This window comes from Solanum dulcamara, chromosome 3 (genome assembly GCF_947179165.1).
Source record: "Solanum dulcamara chromosome 3, daSolDulc1.2, whole genome shotgun sequence".
Taxonomy (NCBI): Eukaryota; Viridiplantae; Streptophyta; class Magnoliopsida; order Solanales; family Solanaceae; genus Solanum; species Solanum dulcamara.
Window position 1 is genome coordinate 28349948 of NC_077239.1, and position 18386 is coordinate 28368333.

An 18386-nucleotide genomic window follows, 5' to 3' on the forward strand; every position below is an offset into this window, starting at 1 on the left:
CATATCATTTCATCATCCTTTCATTTCATAAGACTTCTTTTTGAATATAGACATTGCTTTCATAAAATATTACTTTGCAGTCAAAAGCTTTCAAGTCAAACTTTATTGGACACATAGTAAAAGTAGGTGCATTCTATTCAATTCATTTTTCAAACATTCTTTTCAAAAGGACCATGCATAAACATTATCAATTGATTCAATTTAAAACATACTATAAATAACCCACCATTCATTTCAAAGATCCATAATAGCGTGAGATACAAAATTACTTGAAATTCAACAATTTATGCAATTAAGTAGTAATATAAGATTATTTGAACATAATATCAATTATTTGAACCATAATATAGCAATTTGAGAAGGATTGAACAACACAAATTTGAAAATTCATAAACCCAAGATAGGACATTAGAGAATTCATAGGTAGTAATAAATTTCATGCAGTTTGAGTCAATAACTACCATTTCAATCATGCTTCATGATAGTAAGAAGAAATTAGAAGTACCCATAAAGAATCAATATTGAAATCAAAAGAATTAGTTGGAAAGGACTTTCGGCTCCATGGGTGGAAGAACCCATGTATGAAGAAACTCGCATACCTTAGAGTAAAGCTTGAAGAAAAACTTAATGCGTGGTATTCAATGAGGAGCCTTGAATCCCTTGAGTTCGATAGAAATTTTGTATGGGATGATTTGGAAGAGAGGGGGATGAAGTTTAGGGTTTTTGGTAGGAAAAAGAGTGGAAAGTGACCCCAAATTACGTCCAAGTCCATCTATATATGTTCAAGGAATTGTCCAAGTTGACCTTACTTGAAACTTGAAATTTTCGCTAAATTTTGAACCAACTAGGAATAGGTCCACGATGCAGAGATATTCCCTCATAGTTCATTTTTTTCCAAAATTAAAATTTGAGCCAAGATTGACCGAGTCCATGATAAGGGCATGACACGCACCCTTCTGGTTAAGAGGACATAACTCTTTACTCCGAACTCCAATTAAGTCAAACATGGTGGCATTAGAAAGAAGACTCAAAGACCTTTAATTTGAAAGGTAATAGGAAATCTAATTTGTTATATACTAGGGGATATGGTATTTGAAGTTGACCCCATTTTGGACTTATACAAAGACTTAGCCGATAGAAATTCTTTAGACTCGGCTTGGTGTGAGGGATCTCTTATGACCCTACACCACATCTAACACTATTTAAATACTCAGGAATTGATTCGAACTCATATAATACAATTATAAGTTATCCAGTTCGAGATAAAAAGGGTCCTCCGAAGCCATTTTCCCCTACTTTACCCTAGTATGATACATTCCAACCATTAAACCACACGGGACCTTACATTCATGTACATACACTATATGTGGATCCACTATCTAATCCGTAAAGGCAACCTATGGTGGGACATAGTTTAAGGGACTTGAGACTTCTATTAAGGCTTTTGATAGGGCCCCCACCTCAAAGTCTGTGCGGTGCTGTGTCAAATCCCATGGAATACATAACATTGTGATCATACTTTGCATATATCATAAACTTGTTCATAAACTTCATAATTCATAGAATAGCTCATTTTCATGTCATACTTGCAATATGAGTATTAGCCTTTCATCATTACAATATCATACTTGCATAATTCATGTCAATAGGTTCCTAGATCACCACATAGGGCCCTAAGTCACCTTTCTTAATCTCTTGGATGTATTTCATAACTTCAACATAATAGTAACTCTTGATCATAATTCATACTTGAATTTAGAGTAAAACTTATATACATATTCAATTTTAATGAAAAGCATGATAATACTTAGAACTCAGTAATCTTCATAATCATACCTCATAATATCATCATTGAAAATAGCTTCATGCATGGGAAATTATAATTCAACTTGAAATCATGTAATTCATTTAAAAATATACTTATAATGATCATCTATAATGATTAAAACCATAATTGAAATAGCCCAATTGTCACGACCCAAGCCTAGGGCCTAGACGTGACATGGCGAATGAGGAACCCGAAAGTACCTCAAACAAGCCTCTTAGCATTCTTTTAGCCTTTCATAGGTAATAATGATAAATAGACAAGCGGAAATCATAATAATAAATCTTCAACTTACATATGTCCAACAATACCTCTAACTATTAGATTTAATGGGGCTAAGACAAGTTCCTAGCTCACCCTCAATCATAATAGAAGAAATGCCATAATAAAATATCTTAACATATCATAAGCTAGAAAGACAAAGGAGTATTGTTCCCGGAACATGGGAACTCACCAAAAGTAGTCTTCAATGGAATATCAACTAGCCACGTGGAGGAGAACGAGGAGGAGCAGCGATCCCTACATGGTGATATCATGTAGGCAAAAGAGTATGCGTTAGTACTTTGAATGTACTAAGTATGTAAGGATGCATGAACATTGAGAAAATATTATAACATTTATGTAATATGGAACATAATGTAATACATGCATAATAAATCATATGGATATCCTTTAAAACATTCATTTTGTGGGAAATTAACCATAACCGACATTTAAGACCATGCGAGCTATTACATGGAATCCAACATAACCCCCTACGTTGGCCGGGGAGACTACTTGCCAGGTAGAACTCCGTCAACTTCATTCATTTCTTTAACTTTAACTTTAAGGGCTATTTATGGATCCATTAGCCTAAGCCTACAAGGGCTCCTATGTTGGCACATAGTTAATGAGACAAGGGGTTGCTACTAGGATTCCCTTATCGAATCCCACCTCAATGCCTCATTCGGTGCTAAGTCAATCCCACGGAATAGTTTAATACTTCAAAATATTCATAGCATATAACTTGAGAATTCAAACATCATATTCGGTAGAATAGCTCATTAAAACATTTGATAATTCAAATATGCAAGAATTGTCCTTATTGCATAAAGAATCCATGATTCATATCATTTCATCATTCTTTCATTTCATAAGACTCCCTTTTTGATCATAGATATTACTTTCATAAATATTTATTTGGAGTCAAAGCTTTCAAGTCAAACTTTGTTAAAAACATAGTAAAACTAGGTGGGTTCAAATCACTTTAACTTGCAAATATGTATGTAAATAAATATACATAAATACTTTGAAATCCATTAATTAAAAATCATGCTTTAAACAACCCACCATGAATTTCAAGAACCTTTAAATAAAAGAATTACTTGTAAACCATCAATTCATACATATGAAATTATGTTGCATCAAAATAGAGCAATAATCATTAGTTTAACCATGATTCATACTATTAAGTAAAATTAAGAATTAACATAAGAAAATATTACTTGAAATCAAGATATTTAATTGAAAGAGTTTTTGGACTACATGGGTGGAAGAACCCATGGATAAACACCCACATAACTTAGAGTAAAGCTTAAAGAAAATAAACATAATTTATTATATAATCAAAATAATTTAGACATGAGAGTGGAAGGAATACTCTCATTGAAACCTTACATACCTGGAAACCGAAGCTTTAGTTGGTACCGGAAGACTTAATGAACACTCTTGAGTCCTAGCTTCTCTCCTTGCCGGAACGTTTTGTGTACTATTCGGAATATATGAATCACCGGAATCGTATTTCTTCACTACTAAGAACTAAAACTATATTTGAGAATGTGTATAGAGAGAAGATTTGCTTGAGAAAGCTTGATGAATAAAATGAGGAAATAAGGTGGGTATTTATAGGTGGGAAAGATGACCTAACAATAAATAAAATAATTATAAATAAAAATCTGAAAATTTAGTGGAATATATTGATGTCATGGATGATGTTAAATGGAGGACAATTTATGTCATGAGTGATGTCAAATGTATCTAGATCTTTCTATGGTAGGTGAAATGAGTTATCTTTGACAGAATACTCTTTTTGGGAGCTGCGTTTGAATAAGATAAATTCCTTATTAGGATTTGGTGTCTTCATAAGAATTGTAGATATGGAAGTCTAGTTTCATATCGTTCAAGAATCAACCAATTTGGATAAACCTACAGTGAGATATGATTTTTCTTCTATAAACACTCATTTCCGTAACAGCATCCTACCTTACAAAGATTAATTTATTTGACCTACTTAACCTCCGAATCTTAAAATATGGTCTTCATAAAAGTTGTAGGTAATGATCTTGTGGTTACTCAGAAATTTGAATCACTCAATGTGGATATTTCTATGAAAAGTTATGACCAAAATACAGAGACTGTATCATGTTTAGGCAAAAATTGAAACATCGTATACAACGTTTTTAGGGGATATTACATTATCTCCCCCTTGGGAACATTCGTCCTCGAATGAGAAAAGACTTAGCTTGAGTAGAGTAGAGTATTAACAAACAACCTATCATTAATGCAACAGTGTAATTTAAAATATCATTTAAAAAAAATATTTCATAATTTTGCAAGCATATGACAAGAAAAGTTGAGATGTAAAGATTTCAAGTAATTGAGCAAGGACAACTTAATACCTTAGGTTTGGGTAGAGGGGAAAAGATGAGGGTATCTCTTAATCATATCCGCTTCCGCTTCCCATGTTGCACTTTCTATTTGTTGATTCCTCCAAAGGACTTTAACAGATGCAATTTCTTTGTTCCTCAATCTCTTAACTTGCCGATCCAAAATTTCCACAGGAACTTCTTCATAGGTCAAGTTTTCTTCAATATTCACTACTGCCATAGGTACAATGGAACTAGAATCACCCACATGTTTTTTTAACATAGACACGTGAAACACCGGATGAACCATGGCCATTTCCAATGGTAATTCCAACTCATATGCAACCTTACCAACACGTCTCACAATTCTATAAGGCCCTACATATCTAGGGCTCAATTTCCCTTTCTTACCAAATCGAACCACACCTTTCATGGGTGAAACCTTCAGATACACCCAATCATCCACATTAAACTCAAGATCCCTTCTTCTAGTGTCAGAATAGGACTTTTGACGACTTTGAGCCGTCTTCAACCTCTCTCTAATGATCTTCACCTTCTCTAAAGCATCAAGTACCAAATCGGGGCCCAACAAGGTCATCTCACCTACTTCGTACCAACCTACCGGTGATCTACATCGTCTCCCATACAAAGCCTCAAACGGTGCCATCTCAATACTTGAGTGGTAACTATTATTATAGGCAAACTCGATGAGAGGTAGAGGATCATCCCAATTCCCTTTAAACTCCAACACACAAGCCCTTAACATATCCTCTAGTGTTTGAATCGTCCTTTCGGCTTGCCCATCCGTTTGAGGATGGAATGCTGTGCTCAACTTTACCTTAGTACCGAGGCCTTTTTGAAATGATCTCCAGAAGTGAGAAGTGAATTGGGTACCACGATCCGAAATAATGGATAATGGCACACCATGCAACCTCACCAACTCCCGAATATACAACTTGGCATAGTCTTCGGCACTATAGGAAGTTTTAACCGGTAAGAAGTGAGCTGACTTAGTCATTCTATCAATAATTACCCAAATCGAGTCATGACGTTTCCGAGTATGAGGCAAACCCACTACAAAATCCATATTCACATTTTCCCATTTCCAAGTTGGGATTTCAATGTCTTGGGCTAGGCCACCCGGTCTTTGATGTTCGGCCTTCACTTGTTGATAATTTGTACATTCGGACACAAACCTTGCTATGTCCTTCTTCATGCCACCCCACCAATACAACTCCTTTAAGTCTCGATACATTTTTGTTGAACCAGGATGAATGGAGTATCTAGAATTATGAGCCTCCATCAAGATCAAACTCCTTAGGCCATCAATATCTGGAACACATATCCGACCTTGGTAGTATAGAACCCCATCTCCCCCTTGGGAAAAGACTTCTATCTTCTTTTCCTTTACCAACTTCTTTAACTCGATAAACTTTGGGTCAAGATCTTGCTTTGATTTAACATCCACCACCAAAGAGGATTCAGAACTATTTTGAACAACCATACCCCCATCATTAGTACTACCCAACTTCACCCCTAATCTAGCCAATTGGTGAACATCTTTCACCAACTCCCTCTTCCTTTCATCCACATGGGCCACACTTCCCATAGATATTCTACTAAGTGCATCAGCAACCACATTGGCTTTACCCGGATGATAGTGCACACTCATGTCATAGTCCTTAAGGAGTTCTAGCCACCTCCTTTGCCTTAGATTAAGGTCCTTTTGGGTAAACACATATTGAAGACTCTTATGATCAGTATATACATCCACATGCACCCCATAGAGGTAATGCCTCCAAATCTTCAGAGCAAAAACAACAGCCGCCAATTCAAGGTCATGGGTAGGGTAGTTGCGCTCATGCACCTTTAATTGCCTAGAAGCATAGGATATTACCTTGCCTTTTTGCATTAAGACACAACCTAAACCAATCTTTGAAGCATCACAATAAACTACAAATCCTTCTAATCCTTCTGGGAGAGTCAAAATAGGAGCAGAGGTAAGTCGATCTTTTAAGGTCTGGAAACTCTTCTCACACTCATCTGTCCATATGAATTTGGATTTCTTTTGGGTCAATTTTGTCATAGGAGATGAGATGGAAGAAAAGCCTTTGACGAACAGTCTATAGTACCCGGCTAGACCTAAGAAGCTCCTAATGTCTGAAGGAGATAATGGTCTAGGCCAATTTTTGACTGCCTCTATTTTCTTAGGATCAACCTTGATTCCATCACCGAACACTACGTGACCAAGAAATGCTACCTCCTTTAACCAAAATTCACACTTACTAAATTTTGCAAATAATTGTTTATCCCTCAATGTTTGAAGCACAACTCTCAAGTGATTTTTATGTTCTTCCTCACCCCGAGAGTAAATTAAAATATCATCAATGAAGACTACTACAAAGGTATCAAGGTAAGGTTTGAACACCCTATTCATCAAGTCCATAAACACCGCTGGTGCATTCGTCAACCCAAAACTCATCACCACAAACTCATAGTGACCATACCTTGTTCGGAAGGCTGTTTTGGGAATGTCACACTCCCTTACCCGTAGTTGGTGGTAGCCGGACCGAAGGTCGATCTTGGAGAAGTGACTTGCCCCTTGTAATTGATCAAACAAGTCATCTATTCTAGGGAGTGGGTACTTGTTCTTAATGGTCATCTTATTTAATTGCCGATAGTCTATGCACATTCGAAGTGACCCATCCTTCTTTCTTACAAATAGAACGGGAGCACCCCATGGCGAAATACTTGGTCTTATGAACCCCTTCTCTAACAAGTCCTTTAATTGTTCCTTCAGCTCTTTCAATTCTGCTGGGGCCATGCGGTAAGGAGGAATAGAGATAGGTTGGGTATCGGGGAGGATATCAATACCAAATTCAACTTCCCTTTCGGGAGGGATACCGGGAAGGTCATCAAGAAAGACATCGGGGAATTCATTGACTATAGGAACTGACTCAAGAGAAGGACTTTTGGAGTTGACATCCCTAACCCTCACAATATGGTAAATACATTCCTTAGAAATCATTTTGCGAGCCTTAAGATAAGAAATAAACTGACCCTTAACCACCGAATCACGACCCTGCCATTCAATAACAGGCTCATTTGGAAATTGGAACTTGACTCGACGATTCCTACAATCTATGGAAGCATAAGATGCATGTAACCAATCCATCCCAAGAATGACATCGAAATCTACCATATCTAGCTCAATGAGATCACAAGGAATAACTTTATGCAAGATAGACACAAGGCAATCCCTATAGACCTTTCTAGCAATAACTGACTCACCAACGGGGGTAGACACCAAATAGGGCTCTAATAACATTTCAGGTAAAATATCAAATCTATTAGCAAGGAATGGAGTAATAAAAGATAAATTTGCACCCGGATCTAATAGTGCATACACATCAAAAGAAAAGACCTTTAACATACCGGTAATGACATTGGGTGCATCCTCAACCTCTTGTCTCCCATGCAAGGCGTAAAAGCGGTTGGTGCGTTGGACACCTCCTTGGACTTGTTGACCATGAGCAATTTGGCCTTGAGTCCTACCACCACCATCTCTACAATCCTTAGCATGGTGGCCCAGCTTGCCACACTTAAAGCATGCATTGGAACCAGCTAAGCATTCCCCTTTGTGAGTCCTTCCACACTTCTTGCAAGCAGGGAAAGTTTGAGTAGCAACATTCTCTCTTGGAATCATTGGTTTACCACTCTTGTCCTTGTTGAACCTTGGAGGAGGAGTATTGGTGGAACCTTGTCCCACAAATCGTTGCCCACCTTGACCTTTGCCATTGTTACCATAATCGGACCTTTGAGGGTTAAACCCTCCACCATCCACTCTAGCCTTTTTGAACCCCCTTGATCTCTCTCTAAGCTTCTCTTCTTCAATTTGTTCTGCGTAAGTCATTAACCGAGAGATATCCATCTCCTTGATCAACATGGCCGTTTTGCACTCCTTGGACACCAAGCTTGAGACACCGGAAATAAACTTACTCATCCTAGCTCTTGGGTCGGAAACCATAAAAGGAGCATACTTTGACAACTTAGTGAATTTGAGAGCATACTCCCTCACGCTCATACTCCCTTGACGGAGGTTGATGAACTCTTGGATTTTGTCCTCCCTTAGCTCTAATGGGAAGAAGCGGTCTAGGAAGGCACCTTTGAACTCTTCCCATCCTATCGACCCTATTTCTTCATCCCTCTCAACAATCCATTATTCGTACCATACTCGAGCCACACCTTTGAGTTGATAGGCCACTAGCTCGGCCTTCTCATTTGGTGGCACACCCATGATAGCCACAATCCGGTATACCTCATTAATGAACTCCATAGGGTCCTCATCTAGTTTAGAACCATCGAACTCGGGTGGATTCATCCTTTGGAAATCCCGAATCCTAGAGGCTGGATTTTGCATTTGGGGAGAAGGAACACCTAGATTCCCTTGGTTAGCTACGACTTGAGCTAACAAAGTAATAACACTGCGAAACTCGGCATGGGTTACCCCGTCCTCATGATGTTGGGCATTAGGAATTGGAGGAGTTTGGTCCTCATCGTCAACCCTTGCTTTTCCTAAATGCCTCATAGTCTCTTATTCATAATTGTGGCGCGCTTCACAACCATGAACAAGAACCAATTCGACGCGGCATGTTGGACTTCCAAGGATCATTCAAAACCTCGGGCTCTGATACCAAGTTTGTCACGACCCAAGCCTAGGGCCTAGACGTGACATGGCGAATCAGGAACCCGAAAGTACCTCAAACAAGCCTCTTAGCATTCTTTTAGCCTTTCATAGGTAATAATGATAAATAGACAAGCGGAAATCATAATAATAAATCTTCAACTTACATATGTCCAACAATACCTCTAACTATTAGATTTAATGGGGCTAAGACAAGTTCCTAGCTCACCCTCAATCATAATAGAAGAAATGTCATAATAAAATATCTTAACATATCATAAGCTAGAAAGACAAAGGAGTATTGTTCCCGGAACATGGGAACTCACCAAAAGTAGTCTTCAATGGAATATCAACTAGCCACGTGGAGGAGAACGAGGAGGAGCAGCGATCCCTACATGGTGATATCATGTAGGCAAAAGAGTATGCGTTAGTACTTTGAATGTACTAAGTATGTAAGGATGCATGAACATTGAGAAAATATTATAACATTTATGTAATATGGAACATAATGTAATACATGCATAATAAATCATATGGATATCCTTTAAAACATTCATTTTGTGGGAAATTAACCATAACCGACATTTAAGACCATGCGAGCTATTACATGGAATCCAACATAACCCCCTACGTTGGCCGGGGAGACTACTTGCCAGGTAGAACTCCGTCAACTTCATTCATTTCTTTAACTTTAACTTTAAGGGCTATTTATGGATCCATTAGCCTAAGCCTACAAGGGCTCCTATGTTGGCACATAGTTAATGAGACAAGGGGTTGCTACTAGGATTCCCTTATCGAATCCCACCTCAATGCCTCATTCGGTGCTAAGTCAATCCCACGGAATAGTTTAATACTTCAAAATATTCATAGCATATAACTTGAGAATTCAAACATCATATTCGGTAGAATAGCTCATTAAAACATTTGATAATTCAAATATGCAAGAATTGTCCTTATTGCATAAAGAATCCATGATTCATATCATTTCATCATTCTTTCATTTCATAAGACTCCCTTTTTGATCATAGATATTACTTTCATAAATATTTATTTGGAGTCAAAGCTTTCAAGTCAAACTTTGTTAAAAACATAGTAAAACTAGGTGGGTTCAAATCACTTTAACTTGCAAATATGTATGTAAATAAATATACATAAATACTTTGAAATCCATTAATTAAAAATCATGCTTTAAACAACCCATCATGAATTTCAAGAACCTTTAAATAAAAGAATTACTTGTAAACCATCAATTCATACATATGAAATTATGTTGCATCAAAATAGAGCAATAATCATTAGTTTAACCATGATTCATACTATTAAGTAAAATTAAGAATTAACATAAGAAAATATTACTTGAAATCAAGATATTTAATTGAAAGAGTTTTTGGACTACATGGGTGGAAGAACCCATGGATAAACACCCACATAACTTAGAGTAAAGCTTAAAGAAAATAAACATAATTTATTATATAATCAAAATAATTTAGACATGAGAGTGGAAGGAATACTCTCATTGAAACCTTACATACTTGGAAACCGAAGCTTTAGTTGGTACCGGAAGACTTAATGAACACTCTTGAGTCCTAGCTTCTCTCCTTGCCGGAACGTTTTGTGTACTACCCGGAATATATGAATCACCGGAATAGTATTTCTTCACTACTAAGAACTAAAACTATATTTGAGAATGTGTATAGAGAGAAGATTTGCTTGAGAAAGCTTGATGAATAAAATGAGGAAATAAGGTGGGTATTTATAGGTGGGAAAGATGACCTAACAATAAATAAAATAATTATAAATAAAAATCTGAAAATTTAGTGGAATATATTGATGTCATGGATGATGTTAAATGGAGGACAATTTATGTCATGAGTGATGTCAAATGTATCTAGATCTTTCTATGGTAGGTGAAATGAGTTATCTTTGACAGAATACTCTTTTTGGGAGCTGCGTTTGAATAAGATAAATTCCTTATTAGGATTTGGTGTCTTCATAAGAATTGTAGATATGGAAGTCTAGTTTCATATCGTTCAAGAATCAACCAATTTGGATAAACCTACAGTGAGATATGATTTTTCTTCTATAAACACTCATTTCCGTAACAGCATCCTACCTTACAAAGATTAATTTATTTGACCTACTTATCCTCCGAATCTTAAAATATGGTCTTCATAAAGGTTGTAGGTAATGATCTTCTGGTTACTCAGAAATTTGAATCACTCAATTTGGATATTTCTATGAAAAGTTATGACCAAAATACAGAGACTGTATCATGTTTAGGCAAAAATTGAAACATCGTATACAACGTTTTTAGGGGATATTACACCAATGCAATTCATCAAATTAAGGTTACAAACCCAATTAAAATGCATGAGATTTTGAATGAAATCCTTGGGACTCCATGGGTTAAAGGAACCGATGGATCAATCTCTACATACCTTGATTGAAATTGAACTTAGAATTGAGAAAAGAGACTTGTTCTTGAAAAACCCTAGCCAAACTTGATGATGAAGATGAACCCTTGAATGAACCTTGAGAGAGAAGTCATAAAGTTGATTGGGACTTAATGAGGGAAAAGAATTCAAAACATATCTTTAAAACTCATTTCATGAATATGAATGCATATGAAACCATGAGAACAACTAAAACACATGATTTGGGCAGATTGGATCATGAACAAACTAAATACCTCAACTAGGCACGGAAGGAAAGAAATGAGGATATCGGAACATCATATCGGCTTCCGCCTCCCATTTAGCACCCGCAACCTCTTCATTCCTCCATAAAACCTTAACTGAAGCTATTTGTTTGTTTCTCAAATTTCTAACTTGAAGGTCTAAGATCTCAACCCGAACCTCTTCACAAGAAAGACTTTCCTTAACTTAAATGTTGTTCAATGGCACAATGGAGCTAGGATCACCTATAAACTTCCTCAACAATGACACATGGAAGACCAGATGCACCGATGACAAATCTGAAGGCAAATCCAACTCATAAAACACCTTTCTAATTTGCCTCGCAATATGATATGGGCCAACATAGCGGGGAATTAACTTCTTTCTTACCAAAATGCATCACACCCTTCATGGGTGAAATTTTTAAGTAAACCCAATCATTAACCCCAAATTCAAGTTCCATTCTCCTCACATCTGAATAGGAATTTTGTTGTCTTTGGGCCATTTTCAATCTTTCTCTAATAATTCTAACCTTCTCCATGGCCTCACATACCAACTCAGGTCCTTTCAAAACAACTTTACCTACCTCAAACCACCCAATAGGGGATCTACACCACCTACCATACAAAACTTTCAATGGAACAATCTTAATGTTGCAGTGATAACTGTTATAATAGGTAAACTCTATTAATGGAAAATGGTCATCTCAATTTCTATTAAAATCAATCACACATGCTCTCAACATATCCTCTAATGTCTGAATTGTGCACTCTGCCTGACCATCCGTTTGTGTGTGAAAAGTTGTACTAAGTTTCACTTGGGTACCAAGACCCTTTTGGAAGGATCTCCAAAATTGAGATGTAAATTGAGTAAGTCGATCTGAAATAATAGATAATAGAACACCATGAAGCCTAACCAGCTCTCAGATGTACAATCTAGCATAGTCCTCGATTGTATATAAGGTCTTAACTTGGAGAAAATGAGTCTACTTAGTCATTTGATCAATAATCACCCAAATAGTGTCTTGTTGCCTACGAGTACAAGACAAACCTGTAATGAAGTCCATATTCAAGGCTTCCCACTTCCAAGTTATAATCTCAATGTCTTTAGCTAAACCTCCTAGTTTTTTATGCTCAACTTTCACTTGTTGACAATTTGAACACTTAGCCACAAATTATGCAATATCCTTTTTCATTCCATTCCATAAATACACTTCTATCAAATCTCGATACATATTAGTGGAATTGGGATGACTAGAATACCACCAACTATGAGCCTCAAACAATATCATATCTTTCAAGCCATCAAAATTCAGAACAAACAATCGACCTTGACATCTAAAACACCATCTCCCCCTTAGGAGAAAGCCTCAATGGCTTTTTCATCCAACCACCTTCTTCAATTCAACCAAAGCATGATCACTATCTTGCTTATCCTTTACATCCACCACAAGAGACGATTGAGAACCATTTTTCACAATAACCCACTATTTTTGGAATCAACACAACAAGAAAAACTACCTCTAAGGAAGGGAAATTGTGTCCCTAAAAGTCCAAATCTGGTCCTAAATGAGCATTTAGGAACTAGGAAATATCGGTCGCCACCCATCCTAATAGCCTTCTTCTCAATAGGTAAATAACGATGAGTTCAAAAGGTCTGTCATTAAATGACTTTGGGATATGGAAAATATCTAGTTGCTAAGTACTTTTAGAGACCGCATTTCTACTCTCAAATAGATTTATTTTTGGGTCGTTAAACATTTTTAGCATCTATGAATATCACAACCCAATTTCTAAAGTAATGATGGCACCTACTATAAATCCACCACTAGGTAAGCCTAACCCCACAGTACAGAATAATAGGAAATAGACCATCACAAGCGAAAGGAAAGAAACCAATGATAATAACAATAATAATAAGAGAAGAACAATAAGACATATACAACAAGATAACCTCCAAAACCTGGTATCAATCGGTAGTCAAGCTACTAAACTAAATAAGGAAGTACAAGGTTTAGACATATACAATAATAGTAATAATAATACAGTCTATCTCCAAATGCCAAATAAAAACTAGTCTAAGCCAAAATAGAAGGAGATAGGCAACTCCGAATGCCAAGAGCTCACCCACGTCTAAAAATCTAACAAATGCTCCACACGATATCCAAATCAGTAGTGAAAACCTATATTATGATCAGTAGGGTGCAGAAGTATAGTATAAGTACCAACAACTAACACTCAGTAGGCATCGGGTGACTAAGATCCAAAGATAGAGAAAGTATAAAGAACATGTAAGCAAGGAGTATATATCACAAGTAACTAACAAGAATAATACGAAAGCCTACAGTAAGAAGTATCAAATATAAGAAAGATTGAGAAGATAGGAAACAAGAAAAGAAATCAAGGACGTACTTGGTGGCACCAACCCAAGACCTAAACACAATGACACACTACGAAAGGTGGAATAATTAAGTTACAACATACTAACAAAAGTAAACACAAATATCACATAAAGGACCAAAGAACTATATCAGCTAAATCCCTACATAATAATTAGATAAATAAGAACAAGGGCAGTAACTACCTTCAAACAAGAGAACACCCTTTATACTGCAACGAGTTCGAAAATAGTAAGACAATAACTTTGGATCCTTTGTGTGCCCAGGAACTTCACTCACAAAGAAGTAAACCCATACAGCATCACATACTATCGACAGGTAGAAACAACTATGCTGGTGATAAGCAATGCATATATGAATAAAAAAGTCGTGCACTAAACCTAGGAATACCATCGGTGCTAAGTACCTCATACTAAGATATATACACCTACTTCAAGTATCGACCAGGAATTAGGACCCACATGCCTCTCTAGGATCACCATGGGGGGCTCAGGAACACCCCTATATACCTGCATGGTCCCGATCTAGGTCTTATATTAATATAGATATCAATCTGTATATCAAATCATCAAAGTTCGCTCTGTCGCAGTGATCGAAGATAAAAAGTCAAATCAGTATAAAAGGGTAAGAAATCTCTATAATTGGGCAAGTATCATTAAATGAGTGCATCCTTGATGCCTCAAATCAGTATAATAAAATGAGCGCATCCTTGATGCATCCAGTCCACTAAAAAGTAGTATTAAAAGAAGTACGACCCCCCATTCAAAAATTAGCATAAAATAGTTTGGATTACAACCCAGCTTTTTCAAATCAATGCCAAGAACCAATGCATGCATCAGGGTCGACCACATCTGTGAGAAAACAATAATCCAATGAAATGCATACCATCACCACCACCCAACCAACACGCACAGTCAAATACAAGAAAATTGAGCTAATAAATAATACCGACCTCCAATCAAGGCCTAAAGCTCAACTCTACTCCTCTAACTCAATTATAAGGCCGAGAAGGGAATTCAACCCTAACTGGTTATCAAGTAGGAGAAAATGAGGAAACACCTGCTCAGCTAGTCAATCAATAACTCTAGATCCAACAGGGAATACAACCTAGAGATTTCAAACACAGTTAGCCCCGCCATACAATAAAAGAAAATATAGGGAATTCTAGCTCAAAATCCCGAAATGGGATCCAACCATAGATCACAAGCCTAATGTCACAACCTAACTCCGTAGGACGTGACGGGTGCCCAAACTAGACACTGGGATTTCGTTCAAAATTCTATGCATGCAAGCAGACTATACTACCCCCACCAAATTTGATGTTTCGAACTCAACGATGTAGTCAACATTTCCATCCGAGGTTATCTTAACAAAATATGGGTTGCACACCAAAGTATTTTTTTTGCCTATTCTATAAGGAAGCTCGAAAGTAGATTGGAATCCTCAGGAGTTGAACGAAAGGTCATTTTAGTCCAAAATCAACATTTCGGAGCTAATCGCATTGATGGAATTTCAATCTAAGCACTTGTTCGGAGAATCTAGACCAATGTCAATCTTAAGCTAAAGCTTGAAGGCTAAAATGCCTAATGGCTCAAACTCGCATCGAAAGGCTTGAGACTCGAGCCAATCATGCTTCTTGCTTAAAATGATCATTCTAGAGATGATCGAGCTGATAAAATTTCAATCCAAGCACATTTACCAAGAATGTTGACCCGAGTATTAGGCCAACTTCAAAGACTAAAGATCCAAATGGCCCCCAAACTTATATTGACTGCCTCGATACTCAAGTCGACTATGCTACTGACCTAATTTGGCCATTTTAGAGCTGATGGATTTGTCAGAATTTTATTTTAAGGTTGTTTTTTCTGGAGTCTTGATCGAAGCCAACTGTTCAAGCTCCAATAGCTCCAAACCAGGTAATCAAGCGTAAAACCCAAAGAATGACCATGCGACCTACCTATCAGTGTCAGCAAGTCATAAATGACTTATGGTCGCTACAAAAGGCTCTAAATGCTGAAATGATTGGAAAAAGATGAAAATGACACTGAGGGCCATTACAACAAACAACTAGTCCTTGAATAGCTTTAGGGACCATTAATGACCTTGTCCTAGAATAGCTTCAGAGACGAGCAATAATCTGGTCCTAAAATAGATTTAGAGATGAGCAGTGATTCTAGTCCTAGAATAGATTTAGAGACGAGCAATGATTCTAGTCCTACATTAATTATTCGAGACGAGCAACATATATGGTTTTAGAATGACCTTTAGAGATGAACAATAATGCTGGTCACTAGAATAAATTCATCAACAAATAATAATTTTCTACTAGAATTCTCTATATAGGAATATGGAGATAGATAGATAGGTAGATAATATATATAGAAGGGACAAGAATCTAGAGATAAAGAGTGCGATTATTTCCAATAATTTAGTTAACATCCCATGATTTTAGTTTCAATACTTGCTTGACAAAAAAACATACCTAATATTCGAGCTATACTATTATATGAAGTTTTGCATAACATTAATTGTTGACACCTAATTTTGACCCTCCACAACGAAAATTAGCTATCGAGTTTCTTTGAATTTCAAATATTTTTTGAAATAATTAGCTTTTATAAAAACAAAGATATTTTCATGTTATTCTTAACTATTTTTTATATATAAATTTTAGTATAATATAAATATTTCTATAAACTATATCTTTGATTACTATTTATGTAGTTATTCAAAAATCATCTCAAAAAGATTTTATTTTTAACTAAATACAATGTTAGTTAGGTTAGTTTAATTATAGTTTGCATTTATGAAAAGTTTAGTTTTTTCTAAAAAAAACACAATCTCCCACATCGAAAATTGCAAGAAATTTTGAAGTTTTTGGAGCCTATATAAAGGCTCATATTCTTATTAAGAAGAGAGAAGAAGTGGGAAGGTTTTTTAGCCACCCCAAAGTTAGAAATTTTCTTAACTTGGCTAGGATTTTGGACTCTTGTCCACAGCCTAAAAGTTGTGAAATTTTTTAGCTTTCAATCTATATTTTTCTTCAAGGAAAATAGGAGATTGAAGTCGAAATTTAGGCTAAGAACACTGTTCTTATAACGTCGAACCCACGAAGGTTCGAGTCTAAATTTTTAATATTTTTTGTTTGTTTGTTTTGTAGATTGGAGTTCCATCAAGCTCTTGGGTGATGGTGAAGTTGTCTTCCGCTCATCGTCTTCAGTCTTGTTGTTCGAAAAGAGGTAAAATCTTTTCTCAACTTTATTTTATTTAATTATTTATATTTTATATTTAGTTGATTCGTAGTCTTGTTTTTTTTTAGTTAGCATGTATTAATAATAATTAGATTAATGATATAATTTTTTTATAGTTAGCATGTGTTAGAATTAATTAGTTATCATGTGTTAGGATTATTTAATGAAAGATCTTTGTTTTGTTCATTATTTTTTAAAATAGTTTTCTCTGACAATATAGATTTTCATGTTTTTAATTTCTTCTTTTTACATGATTTAGGTAACAAAAATATGCTTAAAGTTATTATTCAATTAAAACTTTCATGGCCTAATTGATTTAATTCTTTCTTTAAAATTTGAGCTAGTATAGCATATTCATTAAATCTGTATTCTTTAGTTACTTGAATATATTTCTTCTTTCCTTTCTTTTGTCCACATATATGCATGTTGTTAGTCCTTTCTAAGATGTTTATCCATTTGATAACTTAAAATATCATGATATGTTTCTTGGTTTAGCTTAAAATAAGTAAATGATTATGTAATTTTATTTTGGTGCATGTGATATCAATCTGAGTCCATCTTTGGACCCCACCATTGTATATCGTTGAGTTTTGAGTCTCCCATCATCTTGCTCAAATGATTGAAAAGTTGATACATGGAAAGGAAGGTAACATTCATGATTTGAATATTGATATTGGGTTGTATACACGGAATACAGGTGGAAAATAGTGTTGTATACACTGATATACAGTATCTATATAGTCTGATATGCAGAAAAACAATGTTGTATATACTAATATATAATATATATACAGTCTGATATACAGTGGTATATAGCACATACAGGAAACAAATAGGTGGTATATTGTGTGTAGACATTTCGATATACAGAAATAAAGTTGTATACAATGTATATAGTATATATACATTCCGATATATAGTGTATATAC